This window comes from Coregonus lavaretus (genome assembly GCF_964263955.1).
Source record: "Coregonus lavaretus genome assembly, chromosome: 2".
Lineage (NCBI taxonomy): Eukaryota > Metazoa > Chordata > Actinopteri > Salmoniformes > Salmonidae > Coregonus > Coregonus lavaretus.
This window is the reverse complement of record NC_139989.1, coordinates 81,756,172-81,768,997: the sequence shown is the minus strand read 5'-3', so window position 1 is coordinate 81,768,997 and position 12,826 is coordinate 81,756,172.

Here is a 12,826-nt window from a genome sequence, read left to right as displayed (position 1 = left end):
GATGCCTGTAATGATCTGCGAAATGTTGATTGGTTGACACCCCATCTGTAGTGGGGTGTCAACCAATCAACATTTTGCAGATCATTATATTAGATATATTGTTGTTTTTACTGAGTTATCCCCATCATAAATCTAATGTTACTGTCACGGATCCCCCCGGTACTGGCAGGTCTAATGGTTTTCAAAAAACATGGAGACAGGACGCTAAATTGGAAATAAATGATGCGGAGGACACTTTTTTCGTGAGCATGTTTTTGAATGGCTTGGACCAAGGGTCTGCATATACACTTAAACTAGCAACACCTGAAATATACACAGCAAGACCTTTACAGCTATTTAAACAGATTAGGCAATTAGAGGCGGTAGGATTATTCAATGAGCATAAACCTACAATTCAGGCAATGCAATTTCCCCAATACAAACCGCAGGATAAACAGGTACAATATCAGCGATTCGTGTCCTATAATACTAATCAAGGTAGAGGCAGGTCTAATGGTAATTCCAGAGGAGGAAGAAGGAAGTTTAATAGAGATAAAGATACTTGTAATTATTACAAACAATGGGGACATTGGCGGAAAGATTGTACCGTCCGATTGATGGATGAGAATAGACGGGAATATGGTGATAGAGAGAGGGGGAATTGGAATCCGGATAAACCGCAACCTAATTCCCAAAATAACCCTAGAGTTGAAAATCCGGGGAATTAATTGTGGGGACAATGACATAGAACTCCGATAGACAGGAAAGAAGTTAAATACATGATAAATGCACCACAATCGCATATTTCGGACAACCCATTACAAATACCACAGTTAAGTTTATGTGTATCTGGTAAAATAATCCCATTTCTAATTAATACAGGGGCAACTATGTCATGTTTACGGCAACCAGATTTAAAGTGTCCTTTAAGTACTCAGAAGGTCCAGTCTATCGGAATGAGTGGAACTACACAAATCTTATATCTTTACCATTGCAAATTGATCCTATATCTTTATCATTGCAAATTGATTTGGATGATAGTAATTTCCAACATTCATTTATAGTCAGCTCTACAACTCCTATGGCGTTAATGGGAAGAGACCTTCTTAGTAAACTTAATGCCACCATTTTTTGCTCACAAGAGGGCATGGAGGTACACATTCCGCCATGTTCTGCATATCAATTATTCTCTAACAGCACTCAATGTACATACTTCGCGAAAACCACATTGATTAAGGCAGAGTTTGTGTTCAAATTATTTACTATGGAAGGGATAAAAAGATTAGCTTCTGGCCATGCAGCAGCGGCTGCAAAGATAATTTCAATGAAGATTGTAAATATGCCTTTTTCGGATCAAGTAATTGAAGTGGATGCAATGCAGGAAATTCCACAACGTTTTTTCATATCACCACACGGCCTGTTATTATTATGGAAAGATACTTCTAATGATATTGTTAAATTTTGTATGTGCAGTAATAAATGATTTTAGCGATGTTAGTGCATTGTTTAATTCGTTTAATAAATATATAACTTGGTCTCCGACAGGGGAGGAGAGAAACAAGGGTTGTATTATTTGGTCTTATGGTTTGGAGCCAAAGCATTTTTTTGTTAAAGATTTACAGATAGATGTTAAACCATTGATTAGTATAGATGAGGAAAATGTCATAACTTTATGTCCTCCATGCATGTTAAGTGGGGTACCATCTTCGTTATGGGCTTTGCATGCTAATCATGTGGGGTTAATTGATGTGCCGCCTTATGAGGCAAATATTGATCCAAATAAATATCCAGTCTTTATTAAACAATATCCTTTATCTAAGGCAAAAGAAGAGGGTATTAGTCCTATAATTGACAGTTTGTTACAACAAGAGGTGTTTTACAAAGGCATGTCCCCGAATAATACACCTATAAACCCGATTTTAAAACCAGGCAGTAAGAAATATCGATTTACGCAGGATTTCAGGAAAATTAACGAGGCAATAATACCGGTATCTCCGAATGTGCCTGATGTTAATTCAATATTAACCGCATTACCTGCTAATTCTAAGTGGTATACTGTTGTTGATTTATGCTCGGCATACTTCTCCATTCCTGTACACGAAAACACACAGCCTTTGTTTGCTTTTACATTTAAAGGGGAACAATATATTTGGCGCCGTCTACCAATGGGATTTATTGATTCAGCAGCAGTATATAGTTCAGCGGTTAATAGGCACTTGGCTCAATTGTCTCTCCCATGCAATTCGACGCTTTTACAGTATGTTGATGACATATTAATTGCTTCTTCATGTGAGGAAGAGTGTGCAAAGGATTCAATTGCACTACTAACGCATCTGGCTAATGGGGGTCACAGGGCGTCTCTCGCCAAGCTACAGTTTTGTAAGGAGGCTGTCAATTATCTGGGATATATACTACGCAATGGATGTAGATTTTTGTCACCAGAGAGGGTGCAAGCGATCAAAGACATTGAAAGGCCAATGAATAAGACTGGAATGTTGTCATTTTTGGGACTTGTGAATTATTGCAGACCTTGGTTGGCTGAATACGCAGTGTATGATTCGATACTGCGCTGTGCAACGAAGAAGGATGCTCCTGAGGATATTGTGTGGACTGATGAAATGAAACACTCTTTTCGTCACATCAAGTATCTTTTATGCAATTCTCCAGCACTGGGGTTACCGGATTACAATCTGACCTTCCATCTATATGTGTCAGAGGATGACAGTGTTGTGTCAGCTGTTTTATCTCAAATGCATGGAGAGGACATGCGACCTGTTGCTTATTATAGTAAGATGCTGCCAATGATTGTGCAAGGTATGGCCCCCTGTTTGAGAGCCGTGGCTGCTGCTGCATTAATGGTAGAAAAATCCCAAACTATTGTGTTAGCACATCCATTGATATTGCACACTTCCCACAAAGTGAATATAATTTTGCTAAATATAACAACGCAACACATGACTAGCCAAAGGCGTAGCAATTACGAACATATTTTGACGGGAACTCAAAATGTGACTATTTCTACTGCAACACATACGAACCCAGCTTTGAATCCAAAGGCATCTATCGTGAGGGCTGATTTGAAACAGACTACATTAGATAATAGTGATATGGTTTTGTATTGTGATGGTTCAGCAACGAGACCAGATGATAAAACGGTATTGTCAGGATTTTCTGTTGTGGATAATGAAGGACAGTGCATTGAAGCATATAAAATACCAGTTTCCTCAGCTCAGCGTGTTCAGTAGCACATGATTTTAGCAAAATATGGGAAAATAGAGGTTTTGTGACTAATGCAGGGAAACATATTCAGCCGATTTAGTTAAAAGTTTTATTAAGGCTATGATGTTACCTGATAACATTGCTATTGTCAAATGTAAAGGTCATTCAAAGGAAGATTCAGAGATAGCAAGAGGGAATCATTTAGCAGATAAATGTGCTCATGATGCAACTATGTTTGGATCTTTTCCACCATGGATGGAAAAGGAACTAATTGCAGTCAAGAGAATCCTCCGTTCACATGTGATAATTTCAAGGTCTTTTCAGAACCAAGCAACTGATTATGAAGTGAGATGATGGGGCATGAAGGGTTGTACGAAGGATGAAAACGGTTTATGGAAATGTATCGATGATAGAGTTGCGTTACCGAAGTTAGCTTATGATTCTGTTATTGCCTATGTTCATGGAGTAACACATGTAGGGTACAAGGGCGTGACAGCTTATATAAATAAGGTGTTTTTTACGATAGGTTTGGAGAAACAAGTTAGACAATTCATACAAAGATGTTTAATTTGTGCTAGATGTAATCCATGCATCAATCCACCTAAAAGGGAACATTTACCAAAACCTGAGGGTCCATTTGAGCAACTACAAATTGGTTTACAAACAGGTTAGTCAGACGGACCAGCACCCTGAGCGTACACAGAGACAGGTTAGTCAGACGGACCAGCACCCTGAGCGTACACAGAGACAGGTTAGTCAGACGGACCAGCACCCTGAGCGTACACAGAGACAGGTTAGTCAGACGGACCAGCACCCTGAGCGTACACAGAGACAGGTTAGTCAGACGGACCAGCACCCTGAGCGTACACAGAGACAGGTTAGTCAGACGGACCAGCACCCTGAGCGTACACAGAGACAGGTTAGTCAGACGGACCAGCACCCTGAGCGTACACAGAGACAGGTTAGTCAGACGGACCAGCACCCTGAGCGTACACAGAGACAGGTTAGTCAGACGGACCAGCACCCTGAGCGTACACAGAGACAGGTTAGTCAGACGGACCAGCACCCTGAGCGTACACAGAGACAGGTTAGTCAGACGGACCAGCACCCTGAGCGTACACAGAGACAGGTTAGTCAGACGGACCAGCACCCTGAGCGTACACAGAGACAGGTTAGTCAGACGGACCAGCACCCTGAGCGTACACAGAGACAGGTTAGTCAGACGGACCAGCACCCTGAGCGTACACAGAGACAGGTTAGTCAGACGGACCAGCACCCTGAGCGTACACAGAGACAGGTTAGTCAGACGGACCAGCACCCTGAGCGTACACAGAGACAGGTTAGTCAGACGGACCAGCACCCTGAGCGTACACAGAGACAGGTTAGTCAGACGGACCAGCACCCTGAGCGTACACAGAGACAGGTTAGTCAGACGGACCAGCACCCTGAGCGTACACAGAGACAGGTTAGTCAGACGGACCAGCACCCTGAGCGTACACAGAGACAGGTTAGTCAGACGGACCAGCACCCTGAGCGTACACAGAGACAGGTTAGTCAGACGGACCAGCACCCTGAGCGTACACAGAGACAGGTTAGTCAGACGGACCAGCACCCTGAGCGTACACAGAGACAGGTTAGTCAGACGGAACAGCACCCTGAGCGTACACAGAGACAGGTTAGTCAGACGGACCAGCACCCTGAGCGGACACAGAGACAGGTTAGTCAGACGGACCAGCACCCTGAGCGTACACAGAGACAGGTTAGTCAGACGGACCAGCACCCTGAGCGTACACAGAGACAGGTTAGTCAGACGGACCAGCACCCTGAGCGTACACAGAGACAGGTTAGTCAGACGGACCAGCACCCTGAGCGTACACAGAGACAGGTTAGTCAGACGGACCAGCACCCTGAGCGGACACAGAGACAGGTTAGTCAGACGGACCAGCACCCTGAGAGTACACAGAGACAGGTTAGTCAGACGGACCAGCACCCTGAGCGTACACAGAGACAGGTTAGTCAGACGGACCAGCACCCTGAGCGTACACAGAGACAGGTTAGTCAGACGGACCAGCACCCTGAGCGTACACAGAGACAGGTTAGTCAGACGGACGTCTACATAGAAATGGAGGCGATGGAACACGTTCCTGTATCTGAGCATGACTTGCATTGTTTGTATTATCCTCTCAGAGCTACAGGGAGTAAAAGCCTTTTTATGTTAATAATGTTACTTTTGTGGTTTTAAGTGAGGAATTGACAAGGGTTAACGTTGAATATGAATCGGTTGAAGGAGAGGAAGTCTGTGGGGATCTATTTTCTTATAACTAGATGTGATGCCTAGCTTAGAAAGAATGCATTAATGACAATTGTACCCACTAACGTCTCAGCTATGGTAAATGCGTCTTCTGTATTTGATGTGTGTGTAAAGGGAAGACAGAGAGGAGAGTTATCAGTAATAGATAAAGGGAAGGCAGAGAGGAGAGTATTCAGTAATAGATAAAGGGAAGGCAGAGAGGAGAGTTATCAGTAATATATATAGGGAAGGCAGAGAGGAGAGTTATCAGTAATAGATAAAGGGAAGACAGAGAGGAGAGTTATCAGTAATAGATAAAGGGAAGGCAGAGAGGAGAGTATTCAGTAATAGATAAAGGGAAGGCAGAGAGGAGAGTTATCAGTAATATATATAGGGAAGGCAGAGAGGAGAGTTATCAGTAATAGATAAAGGGAAGACAGAGAGGAGAGTTATCAGTAATAGATAAAGGGAAGGCAGAGAGGAGAGTTATCAGTAATAGATAAAGGGAAGACAGAGAGGAGAGTTATCAGTAATAGATAAAGGGAAGAGAGAGGAGAGTTATCAGTAATAGATAAAGGGAAGACAGAGAGGAGAGTTATCAGTAATAGATAAAGGGAAGACAGAGAGGAGAGTTATCAGTAATAGATAAAGGGAAGAGAGAGGAGAGTTATCAGTAATAGATAAAGGGAAGACAGATAGGAGAGTTATCAGTAATAGATAAAGGGAAGACAGAGAGGAGAGTTATCAGTAATAGATAAAGGGAAGACAGAGAGGAGAGTTATCAGTAATAGATAAAGGGAAGACAGAGAGGAGAGTTATCAGTAATAGATAAAGGGAAGACAGAGAGGAGAGTTATCAGTAATAGATAAAGGGAAGGCAGAGAGGAGAGTTATCAGTAATACATAAAGGGAAGACAGAGGAGAGTTATCAGTAATAGATAAAGGGAAGGCAGAGAGGAGAGTTATCAGTAATAGATAAAGGGAAGGCAGAGAGGAGAGTTATCAGTAATATATAAAGGGAAGACAGAGAGGAGAGTTATCAGTAATAGATAAAGGGAAGACAGAGAGGAGAGTTATCAGTAATAGATAAAGGGAAGACAGAGAGGAGAGTTATCAGTAATATATAAAGGGAAGAGAGAGGAGAGTTATCAGTAATAGATAAAGGGAAGACAGAGAGGAGAGTTATCAGTAATAGATAAAGGGAAGAGAGAGGAGAGTTATCAGTAATAGATAAAGGGAAGACAGAGAGGAGAGTTATCAGTAATAGATAAAGGGAAGAGAGAGAGGAGAGTTATCAGTAATAGATAAAGGGAAGACAGAGAGGAGAGTTATCAGTAATAGATAAAGGGAAGACAGAGAGGAGAGTTATCAGTAATAGATAAAGGGAAGACAGAGAGGACAGTTATCAGTAATAGATAAAGGGAAGACAGAGAGGACAGTTATCAGTAATAGATAAAGGGAAGACAGAGAGGAGAGTTATCAGTAATAGATAAAGGGAAGAGAGAGAGGAGAGTTATCAGTAATAGATAAAGGGAAGAGAGAGGAGAGTTATCAGTAATAGATAAAGGGAAGACAGAGAGGAGAGTTATCAGTAATAGATAAAGGGAAGAGAGAGGAGAGTTATCAGTAATAGATAAAGGGAAGGCAGAGAGGAGAGTTATCAGTAATAGATAAAGGGAAGACAGAGAGGAGAGTTATCAGTAATAGATAAAGGGAAGACAGAGAGGAGAGTTATCAGTAATAGATAAAGGGAAGGCAGAGAGGAGAGTTATCAGTAATAGATAAAGGGAAGACAGAGAGGAGAGTTATCAGTAATAGATAAAGGGAAGAGAGAGGAGAGTTATCAGTAATAGATAAAGGGAAGACAGAGAGGAGAGTTATCAGTAATAGATAAAGGGAAGGCAGAGAGGAGAGTTATCAGTAATAGATAAAGGGAAGGCAGAGAGGAGAGTTATCAGTAATAGATAAAGGGAAGACAGAGAGGAGAGTTATCAGTAATAGATAAAGGGAAGAGAGAGAGGAGAGTTATCAGTAATAGATAAAGGGAAGACAGAGAGGAGAGTTATCAGTAATAGATAAAGGGAAGACAGGGAGGAGAGTTGTCTGTAATAGATGTTGGTTTTCTGAGAGCTTCACAATGTCTCATGATGTTTAAGGATATGGGGGAAAAGTATCGCATTTCAAAAGTGGGAACATTACCGATTCCAGTTTTTTTTTTGGTGTTGTGGAAATAATATATGGACTACTCTTCCTCCATTGTTCAGGGGAATCTGTGGAGTCTGTACTTTAAACAACCTTCTCTATGTTGTTCAGCCTGTTGAATTGGTTGATAAGAATCTTACGGGACGTTTTAGGAGGGACACTTCGGAACTTATGGGATATGTACATTTAAAGAATACAAATCCAATTGATTTGGCTACTAGATACAAAGAAACACCTCAAGATTTTAAGATATTTACACGTACTCAGTTAGTTTTTAAGACTATTTTTGGAAATACAGAATTGCAATAATCTAATCATTATCTCATAGCATTGACATGTCACGATGTTGCTAGAGTGGATAATGCTACTGTCATGGGTTTTCAAGCTATTGGTTCTGAGTTGGCTCTCATTAGACAGTATGCTATTGATAATCGCATAGCATTGGATGCTATTACGGCTGCTCAAGGAGGTGTGTGTGCGATTGTTGGAGGAGATACTTGTACATACCTACCGTAAGTCGCTCTGGATAAGAGCGTCTGCTAAATGAGGAAAATGTAATGTAAATGTCTTGGGAATGTAACTACAGCTATGGGTAATAATAGCTGGGCTTTACGGAAGAGTGGCCAGAAAATAACCATTGCTTAAAGAAAAAAAATAAGCAAACACGTTTGGTGTTCGCCAAAAGCCATGTGGGAGACTCCCAAAACATATGGAAGAAGGTACTCTGATCAGATGAGACTAAAATGTAGCTTTTTTGCCATCAAGGAAAATGCTATGTCTGGGGAAAACCCAACTCCTCTCATCACCCCGAGAACACCATCCCCACAGTGAAGCATGGTGGCGGCAGCATCATGCTGTGGGGATGTTTTTCGTCGGCAGGGACTAGGAAACTGGTCAGAATTGAAGGAATGATGGATGGCGCTAAATACAGGGAAATTCTTGAGGGAAACCTGTTTCAGTCCTCCAGAGATTTGAGACTGGGATGGAGGTTCACCTTCCAGCAGGACAATGACCCTAAGCATACTGCTAAAACAACATTTGAGTGGTTTAAGGATAAATATTTAAATGTCTTGAGGAGTCACCTGTGACAGTATTCATAAAGAGTAGGAGTACTGATCTGGGATCAGTTTTTCCTTTTAGATCATAATGAAACAGATTAGATGGACAGGGGGGACCTGATCCTAGATCAGCACTCCTCCTCTGGGAAACTGCATGTATGAAACCGAACACATAGTCGTAGTCTAGTTACAGCAGGTGTTTACTGCTATCTAGTGGAAGATACCAATAAAACACTTTTATCAGGGTGGGGAGACGGCTGAGCTGAAACAGAAAGTAAAGAAGACTATCCTGCTCAGAACAGTGAACAAACAAAGGCAGAAGCTGCTGGTAAAGCAACACTCACGGTGTGATGGAGAGTGGTAAAGCAACACTCACGGTGTGATGGAGAGTGGTAAAGCAACACTCACGGTGTGATGGAGAGTGGTAAAGCAACACTCACGGTGTGATGGAGAGTGGTAAAGCAACACACACGGTGTGATGGAGAGTGGTAAAGCAACACTCACAGTGTGATGGAGAGTGGTAAAGCAACACTCACGGTGTGATGGAGAGTGGTAAAGCAACACTCACGGTGTGATGGAGTGTGGTAAAGCAACACTCACAGTGTGATGGAGAGTGGTAAAGCAACACTCACGGTGTGATGGAGAGTGGTAAAGCAACACTCATGGTGTGATGGAGAGTGGTAAAGCAACACTCACAGTGTGATGGAGAGTGGTAAAGCAACACTCACGGTGTGATGGAGAGTGGTAAAGCAACACTCACAGTGTGATGGAGAGTGGTAAAGCAACACTCACGGTGTGATGGAGAGTGGTAAAGCAACACTCACGGTGTGATGGAGAGTGGTAAAGCAACACTCACGGTGTGATGGAGAGTGGTAAAGCAACACTCACGGTGTGATGGAGAGTGGTAAAGCAACACTCACGGTGTGATGGAGAGTGGTAAAGCAACACTCACGGTGTACAGATGTTAAATAAATAAGTGTTAGCTTCCTCAGCACCATGCACCCCACTGTTGCCACCGGCGGTGACCAGAAGAAGAAACCGGAAACAGTGACAGACTACAATCACACAAAGGTATATACAGTATCTCTACCATATACAGATAGCCTTCCCATCTGCCAAACACCAAATAGGATCCCCTTTTATTATATTACATTCATATTATTACTATTAGTATTATCATTATATGTACACTACCGTTCAAAAGTTTGGGGTCACTTAGAAATGTCCTTGTTTTCGAAAGAAAAACAATTTTTTGGTCCATTAAAATAACATCAAATTGATCCGAAATACAGTATAAACATTGTTAATGTTGTAAATGGCTATTGTAGCTGGAAACTGCAGATTTTTAATGGAATATCTACCTAGGCGTACAGAGGCCCATTATTAGCAACCATCAATCCTGTGTTCCAATGGCACGTTGTGTTTGCTAATCCGAGTTTATCATTTTAAAAGGCTAGTTGATCATTAGAAAACCCTTTTGCAATTATGTTAGCACAGCTGAAAACTGTTGTGCTGATTAAAGAATCAATAAAACTGGCCTTCTTGAGACTAGTTGAGTATCTGGAGCATCAGCAATTGTGGGTTCGATTACATCCTCAAAATGGCCAGAAACAAATAACTTTCTTCTGAAACTCTTCAGTCTATTCTTGTTCTGAGTAATGAAGGCTATTACATGTGAGAAATTGCCAAGAAACTTAAGATCTCGTACAAGGCTGTGTACTACTCCCTTCACAGAACAGCACAAACTGGCTCTAACCAGAAAAGAAAGAGGAGTGGGAGGCCCCAGTGCACAACTGAGCAAGAGGACAAATACATTAGAGTGTCTAGTTTGAGAAACAGACGCCTCACAGGTCCTCAACTGGCAGCTTCATTAAATAGTACCCGCAAAACACCAGTCTCAACGTCAACAGTGAAGAGGCGACTCCGGGATGCTGACCTTCTACGCAGAGTTCAAAGAAAAAGTCCAGTGTCTGTGTCCTTTTGCCCATCTTAATCTTTTATTTTTATTGGCCAGTCTGAGATATGGCTTTTTCTTTGCAACTCTGCCTAGAAGGTCAGCCTCCTGGAGTCGCCTCTTCAATGTTGACATTGAGACTAGTGTTTTGCGGGTGCTATTTAATGAAGCTGCCAGTTGAAGACCTGTGAGGCATGTGACTTGATTTCCTGGTCTCTGATTTTCAGTTGAAACTCTGTGCACACAGACAATAACAAATAGCAGCAGGAATGGTTATACAGCTAGAGACACAATACTGTTAAAATATATATCAGAACAAATAGCAGTAGGAATGGTTATACAGCTAGAAACACAATTCTGTTAAAATATATCAGTATATTATGGAAACTAGTTATTGCAGATAAATACAATTATAATAAACCACATTTACAATCATCCACCTCAGCTGCATCAACCCACCCTCCAACCCCTCCTGGGACCACCCCAACCCACCCTCCAACCCCTCCTGGGACCACCCCAACCCACCCTCCAACCCCTCCTGGGACCACCCCAACCCACCCTCCAACCCCTCCTGGGACCACCCCAACCCACCCTCCAACCCCTCCTGGGACCACCCCAACACACCCTCCAACCCCTCCTGGGACCACCAATTAAATACTAAATCAAGGTACACATTTGCACAAAAATTATCATTAACAGTCAATCTGTTGGGTAAAACCCACTACAGGAGTTATTTTATGTTTTCAGCTGCAATTGTTGTTTGGCTAGCCCCATGGATCCTAGCAGTGGATAGTTCTAAATAAATGATATCTATGAAAGTGCTGATCCAATGAGGTGTGGTGGTTGCCATCTTAGTTCCAACATCTTTTTAGCTGCTGTCCAACCTGACAACATTATACGTCTTGGCTGTAATGACAGTGGTGAATTATCATTCAGTAATAACAGTTTGGGGGAACAAGGTATGAGGATACCTCTTTCCAAAACATGTCCCCTGGTCACTCCCAGTACATATGATTAAAGGAGCCCAAGGCACCTTGATTACATAGATCACACAGAGGAGCGGTTGTGATTTCTATTAAATGATGTTTTCTAGGTGGAAGGTTTACCCTGTGTATGAGATTAAAATGTATCAGCTGGTGATTAGGATTGTTAGATGAACCCACTAAGTTCCTGATGAACTCAACTGGTGAGCCTCTTTAGCAGCTAGTTCCATGGACACACTGATTTCAATGTCCTTTGCCAAGGTCATATGACTTTCAGTCAACAGTCTCTTTTGTGTAGCTTCACTCCGTAGCCCACATACTAGTCTGTCTCTAATGATGTCATTTAGAACACCATTAAACTCAGTGTTCTGGTAGTTTCTTTAATGCAGCAGCAAACATTGTTACTGATTCTCCCTCTTCCTGATGTCTCCTGTGGAACCTGAACCTTTCAGCATTAACTAGTGGTTCTGGTGAAAAATGTCCTTTAAGTATCTCCACAATATCCCCATACGTCTTATTACCTGTTCTGTCTGGCTGTAGCAGGCTGCCTAGTAAATTAAATGTCTTTGGCCCCATTACACTAAAACATGGAGGCACAATGTTGTCCTCATCCATGTCATTTACAAGAACAAAATATTCTAACTGTTCTGTATATGAGCTCCACTGTTCAATACTTTTATCAAACTGTCCAATGTTTCCAACAATTCCAATAATTTTTCGTTTCTCAATAAGCTCCTGATTGTCACTCACTTCAATATTGTCCTCAACCAAATAAATATTTTCCTCAGTCACGTGATCTTCATTCACTTCACTCACTGACGTTTCCTCCTAAGTTCGCTAATTTAGCCGTTTTTTTTAGCCTTTTCTGGACCACAGAAAATAACAATTTTAAACAGTTGTAAAAACCCACTTCTTCCAGACAGAATAGTTCCTGTAGATTCAGACTTACTCATCACCAATCTGTTGTTATGTCTCGTGGGTTTCATAACCACGTCTGTACAACAATTCAATAATGATGAGACAGGAGACAGGAATCAGTTCAACCGTTTATCTGGAACGTGATCATCTCAACACATACAAACCCCCATGATGCTCTGCAGCACAACCCCAATATACAACAAATACATAAATAAGTAAATGGA